This window comes from Buteo buteo, chromosome 1 (assembly GCF_964188355.1).
Source record: "Buteo buteo chromosome 1, bButBut1.hap1.1, whole genome shotgun sequence".
NCBI lineage: Eukaryota > Metazoa > Chordata > Aves > Accipitriformes > Accipitridae > Buteo > Buteo buteo.
In genome coordinates, this window is record NC_134171.1 from 63,942,550 (window position 1) to 63,948,549 (window position 6,000).

Consider the following 6,000-nt stretch of genomic DNA (forward strand, 5'->3'; position numbering starts at 1 on the left):
GGCTCCTGGAGGGACTGTGTCGTAGCCACCTGTAGAAAAGCGTAGTGATACGGATGTCATGTCTTGCAAGACCCCATATCGTGTGCTTAGCTGAAGGCTGAAGCACTTCTCCCGAGGTTTTCTCGAGAGGCAGCAGGTTGTTCTGTCCATTTAGAAGGCAGCAGGTCGTTCTGTCCATTTGCAAGACAGCCTTCACTGCTGTCATCTCCAGCAACACCCGAAGAAATGATCTGGTGGTGTTTGCAATGGCGACAGCACTGCCAGGCTTGTCTGGGGTAGCAAGCAGCTGGGTTGCTTTCAGCCCCATGGTCACTTGGCTCAGGGGTCATTGCAGAAAGGCTCTGCAGTCGGGCCTCTGAGGGCTGACTGTGAGCAAACCAGGGCTGACAGAGAGGCTGAGAAGAAGGGGCAGGAGGGAGGGAGGGAGCTAAAATCCCCTCTGCCCTCCGCCGGGGAGACTAACATTGCCTGCTGCTGCATTGCCGTGGCCCTGCAGGCGCAGCCCCCTGTGTGCACGGAGGAGGAAGGACGCAAGCTCTGGGACTCCTTGCGCAAGAAGTGCGAGCAGAAGGCAAGGGCAAACGTGGCTGCCCCGAAGGCTTTGCGAGGAGCAGCGACCCGCCTCCTCGAGAAGGTAGAGGGAAAAGCCCACTGCTGTGGTGGTGAGGAGGACTGCCTCAGGTAAGGATCTCCAAACATGCCCGGTGTTTGCCGCTGCCCGGCAGCGCCCTTCCTTCCTTTGAGTTCCCACAGCCCCCGGGCAAAGAGGCTCTTTTCCCAACAGCCCTCGTGGCGTGGAGAGCAGCAGGCTGGGATTGCATTGCACGGACCATGGGCCTGCTCTCTCCAGACAGAAGCAGATCCCACCACATGTGTCCTGACTAGACTTGCAGTGGTGCTCTGCACCTCCCTGTGACTCCCTCCTACAAGACTACAGAGCTTTGTATTCAACTCCTCAGCCCTGCGGAGCAGACCTGGTCCACGTCGGCGAGTGCCAGGAGAGCCTCTCGGGCACAGAGGCTCCCGAGAGAGATGTCCAGCCAGAGCCTCCTCCAGCAGGACGAGCGCCAGTGCCGGCCAGCCAGGCTGTTAAAGCCAATGCTTCCGTCTGTTCAGTAAAGCCCCATCTGCAAAGCACTGGGTCTGACGATGTGGGTCTTTCCTTGGTGGCTGTGAAATCTGCACTCGGCAGTGGGTGAGCTTTGGTGGGGCAGGGAAAGGCCACTGCAGGAAGCAGGGCTGGAGCTTCGCTCCTGCTCCAAGGGCAGCCCTCTCCCAAGGCTTTGCTGTACCAGCTCGGCTGGAGCCCTGCTCTTCGTGGCCCTTGCACCTCCTGGTCTCTGGCAGTGTGCCCTGCTGTGGCTGCACATCCCTGCCGAGGAGGGGATTTTCCACAGCGGGGGAGGAGGAGGAGCAGTGCTGGGCACCCAGGGGAGCAGAGCTGCAGGGGGGAGCATCCGGGGACTCGCACAGCCAGGGCGCTGCGGGGTGCCCAGGGCAGCGCTGTCAGGGGTACCCAGAGCTGTGCAGCCACCACCCTGTGCCACGGGGACAAGGAAATCCCAGGCAGGAACCGTGCCTGGGGAGAGGGGAGCTACAGGGGGCGGCTTTTCAGCTGGGCGGCTTGACTCTGCCAAAGCTCTGCTTGGGCTCCAGAGCCTTTTGTTTGACACCTCCTGGCTAGGAAGGCAAGGGGGAGCTGAGGTGAGGTGGGGACACCTCCGAAAGCTTCTCTCCAGACACCTGGGTGGGCATAATGTGTGCAACAGGGGGCTGTGCAGGAGGAGGGAAGGAAGCCCGTAGCGGCTGGCTGTTGGGCACCCACACCCTGCGCGGGCTCCAAGGGGACTCCATGCAGGCGGTGGCGGTGACGCTTCCAGAGCCCAGGCAGGCTTAACGGCGCTACGTGAGGTTGGCTCAGTCTGTTAAGCCTCTGCGGGCTACTTTTCTCCTGAAAAGCCCTGGATTTGTGGGGACCTGACTTTGCCGACATAGAAATACACCCTTTCCTTTTCACACTGCGGGATTGCTGTGCCTTTCTCCTGGCACCCAGGGACCTCCCTGTGCCTTTCTGTGCGTCCCAGGGCCTCCCAGGGCTGGCAGCAGGCAGCCAATGGCCTCTCCTTGGGCACTGCCACCCCTGAGGAGCAGCAGGGGAGGATCAGGCCCCTTCGGGCGTGCTGATTCCTGCCTGGGGGCTGCCAGCACCGACCTCGACAGCATCTCTGTGCCCACCATTGCCCCCACCAGGGAAGCTCTTTCCCCTGGTCCCCCTCTACGGATGCACCAGCAGGGCTGGGGAGAGGGTAGCTGGGCCACAAGGAGAAAGAAAGGCTGGGTGAGAGGCCGAGCCCCTGCTGTGCCATGCCCCTCGCCACGCCAGATGCCCCAGTGCAGGGCTGAAGGCCTACCCCGGCTATAGGCCTATAGGCTGAAGGCCTACACGGGCTATAGGCCTATAGGCTGAAGGCCTCTACCTCAGCACCGACCGTGGGCTCCCCCAGATGAAGGAAGCTGCGGCACGGCCAGGAGCCAGCCCTCCGGTTCCCCAGGAGAGAGCCTGGAGCAGGAGACCAAGTGATGATCCCTGGCGGGCTGAGGTGAGCCTCAGGGCACAGCCCCACTGGTTAGGCCCAGCGGCCCCAGGTCAGGGCCTTTGTGTGGGGGTGACACTGGCGAGGGGTAACCCCACAGGCAGCTGCAGGGAATGGTCCCCATCTTGCTTTTGTTGAAGCGTGGCTTTCTGGTGACCAGGGCTTCTGCCTAACAGCTCAGGGTTTAGTTAGCTCCGTGCCCCAGCAAAGAAGAACAAACCACCCAGAGAAGCCAGGAGTTTGGGCCTGCCCCTTGAACTAGACTGCCCTGGACAGGACCAGGAGCTGCGCTGAGTTCCAGGAGCTGCGCTGAGTTCCAGGAGCTGCGCTGAGTTCCAGGAGCTGCGCTGAGTTCCAGAATTCCAGGAAAGCGGGAAGACCCAGGAAGGCCATGGCCAAAGAGGTTCGAGCCCTGGCCGGACGTCCGTTGTGAAGGGAACACTGGTCGCGCGGTCGGGATGGTCTCTGTGCAGCCCAGGGTACTTTTGGGACGTCGCCTCTGAGCTACTGTGGCTGCCCTGTCCTCCCTGCAGCTCCCCTCAGCAGAGCCCAGCTCCCCCTAGGCTGCTGCTCAGCAGGCGCGTAAGGCACAGAGGCTTGGCCGTGCTGTTGGCCTCTTTTGGGATCTTCCTTTTGGGGCTGGCAGCAACTTCGCAGGCTGAATCCCAAAGGGGCTTTATCTGTCCCGTCCTCCTGCCGGGCTCACTTGGCTGATGGGGATGCCATGGGTCTGTGGCCAGTGGGCTGGGTGCCCCGTGGGGGGTGCAGGGGTCTTTGGGAGTGCCAAGACACCTCAGTGCCTCAAACACGCAGGTAACACCCTTCTGGTAATGCCTCCTGAAGTGGTGGGATGCCCAGCCAGTCAAGGAGTGACCTACGCTTGTCGTATTTGGAGGAAAATATGCTGGGAAACAGAGGTGAGATCAGTATCACGGATGATGCGGGCAGTGCAGGAGTAGGACCAACACTGGAAAAAGCGTCAAGGGGGCTGATGAGCCTTAGGTCTGTGATGACACGGAGCCCTGCAGCCGGGTTTGCAGGGGAGGATTTCAGCCAATATACGTGCCCCACTTGTGGCAGTACATTCCCCTCCCCCCCACCCTGCCAGCAGGAAACAAAACTTCTCCAGGAAGAGAGAAGGGGAAGGAAACCCTGGAGGCTGCAGGTTGAAATTTGAACTGGCCAGTCGAGATGCGCCACGTACACCGAGGTGACCCTCCTGGCCAATAGGATTAAATGGCCACAGGTCAGATTCGACAGGGGTACAAACGGGGTCCTGCCGGAGGACATGTGGGAATCAGTCCTCCTCGGAGCAGCGGGTCTGCAGTCGGGGACTCCCCCTCGGGTCGGGGCACCGCCCGAGGTAACTCCTCGAGGGAGAGAGCCCTCAGCTTTTAGGGGAGTGATATGCGCGTTTTGAGCCATCACTTTAAATCCTGGGGATTCTTAAGTCGGCCGTGTAGTATTAATTCTCTTTACATCGTCGAGCCTGTGGTTTTAGAAAATGTTACCGGACTTCTAACTAACTTTTGCTGAAGAAGAAATCTGAGTTCTAACTGCTGTTGGGTTTGGTTAGTCGTGCACCCGTAACACCAGTTAGGAGTAACCCCTGTGGTCTGCTCTGAGGGCAGAGGGGTGCAGCTCATTTCCACTGTGAGGATGCTAAAGGCAGCGTCTATGATGGATGCATGTCCCAAGAGTCCTTAAAAGACGTGCTCTGCGGTGGCAAGGGTGCTCTGCTGTGCTGGGCGTGGAAGGCAAGGGGTGAGCAGCGGGAGCTGCAGCGGGACCCGCGTGGGAGCGGGTCAGGTGCTGCTGGGGCCAGTCGGGGACGGTTCCAGCCAGCTCCAAAACAGGGGTGAGCAGCCACCGCCTGCCAAAGCTCCGCCAGTCAGGGGAGCCCGCCGCTCCCCGCTGCAGACATGTTGGGTAAGAGAGGCAGGAAGAAGCAGGGAAGGGTAGAAGGAAGCCCATAAGCACTTAGAGCCTGGTGTCCCCACGTGGGGACATGTCAGGGTTGAGCCCCCACCTGGGGAAGTCCCTCCTGGTCTGCAGACAGGGAGGTGGGGGCAGCCCCCTGAAGACCTTTCCCACGGCAGAGCCCCCCTGGCAGGGCCTGGGCAGGTGGGTGCGTGCAGCCCCTCTGTGACACAGTCTGGTGTCACAGTGGGACAGCCCCGCATCATGGTGGGGACAGCCCCTCTTTCCCCATCGGGACCGGCATCCACCCCACACACCCCGGCAAGGCCGAGGGGACGCCAGGCGCTGGGAGCTGTTCTTGCCTCCACTCTGCTCTGCTCTAGAAGAGCTGCTCTGCAGTGAGGAGAAGGCGGAGAGAGGCAGCACACCAGCACTGGGGGTGGTGAAGGGCAGTGGCGGAGGAGAGCAGAGAGGAGGAGTAGGCTTTTTGCAGGGAGCAAGAAAGCCATCGGCCAGCCACCTGCTGCGGTTCTTGACCTGGAGCAAGGGTGGAACTAAGATGGCAAAAGACCTCTTCTTGCGGCCTCACTTGTCGCCAACAACTGAGAAGCTCAAGAGTACTGGTAAGGCCCTCAGACCCAATTTCATGAGTGCTGCCAGGTCAAGGATGTCTCTGAAAATAGGCATGGAAACCCTGAGGGCTGTGGGGGTGGCTGCTCAGGACTGGTGACTGCAAGGAGGGACCTGCTTGACCATCCCTGAGGGCCGAGGGGCTGATTCGACAGCCAGGGCTCCTGGTTCTCTTCCTGATGTGGTCCCTGCTTGCCTGGGGCACCCCAGTCAGAAGGCCCTGGCCCCGAAGGGCTGCTCCTTGCCCGGTGCTGGGCATTGCCCACCCTGAGCTCATGTCTGAGTGGAGGAGCTGAAGGTGCTCGTGGGCTGTGCAGAGTCGGTGTGTTTAGAGATGCAACGCAGGGAAACCGGCTGGGGAGACACCGGGGCCTGCCCTGACCCTCTGAGACTTCCGCGGAACCCAGCACCGTGCCCTCGCTGGCGTGGCAATCCACTGCCGCTTTCCCATGGGAGCGAGTCACACCCTGGAGAACTGCACCTGCAAGGACAGGAGCCCTCCTGGAGGCCAGCCGAGGGGTCCTTTAGTTCTTGCCGGGCTCTAGAGAGACCATCTGAAACGCTTGTGTTAGAAATACATTGGTCCTTGGGCAGGAGTGGGCTGAATGGTTTTGCGGTCGCTGCCTCAGAGCATGACATGTTCTTCCCTTGTTTTTCCAGAGTTCGTCAAGGTTTGGGCCAGCATATCATACTACCTCAGCCAACAGCTGGCTCTCCACCAGGTGGGACTCACCTCCTTCTCCTCCCCTCACACCCTGACGAAGGTTGATGAAGTCCTGACAGACCTCTGCCATGGAGTGCAATTGGTTTGCCCCTCCTTTGAAAGACGGAACAATGCCCCAGCACGACCCTGCAC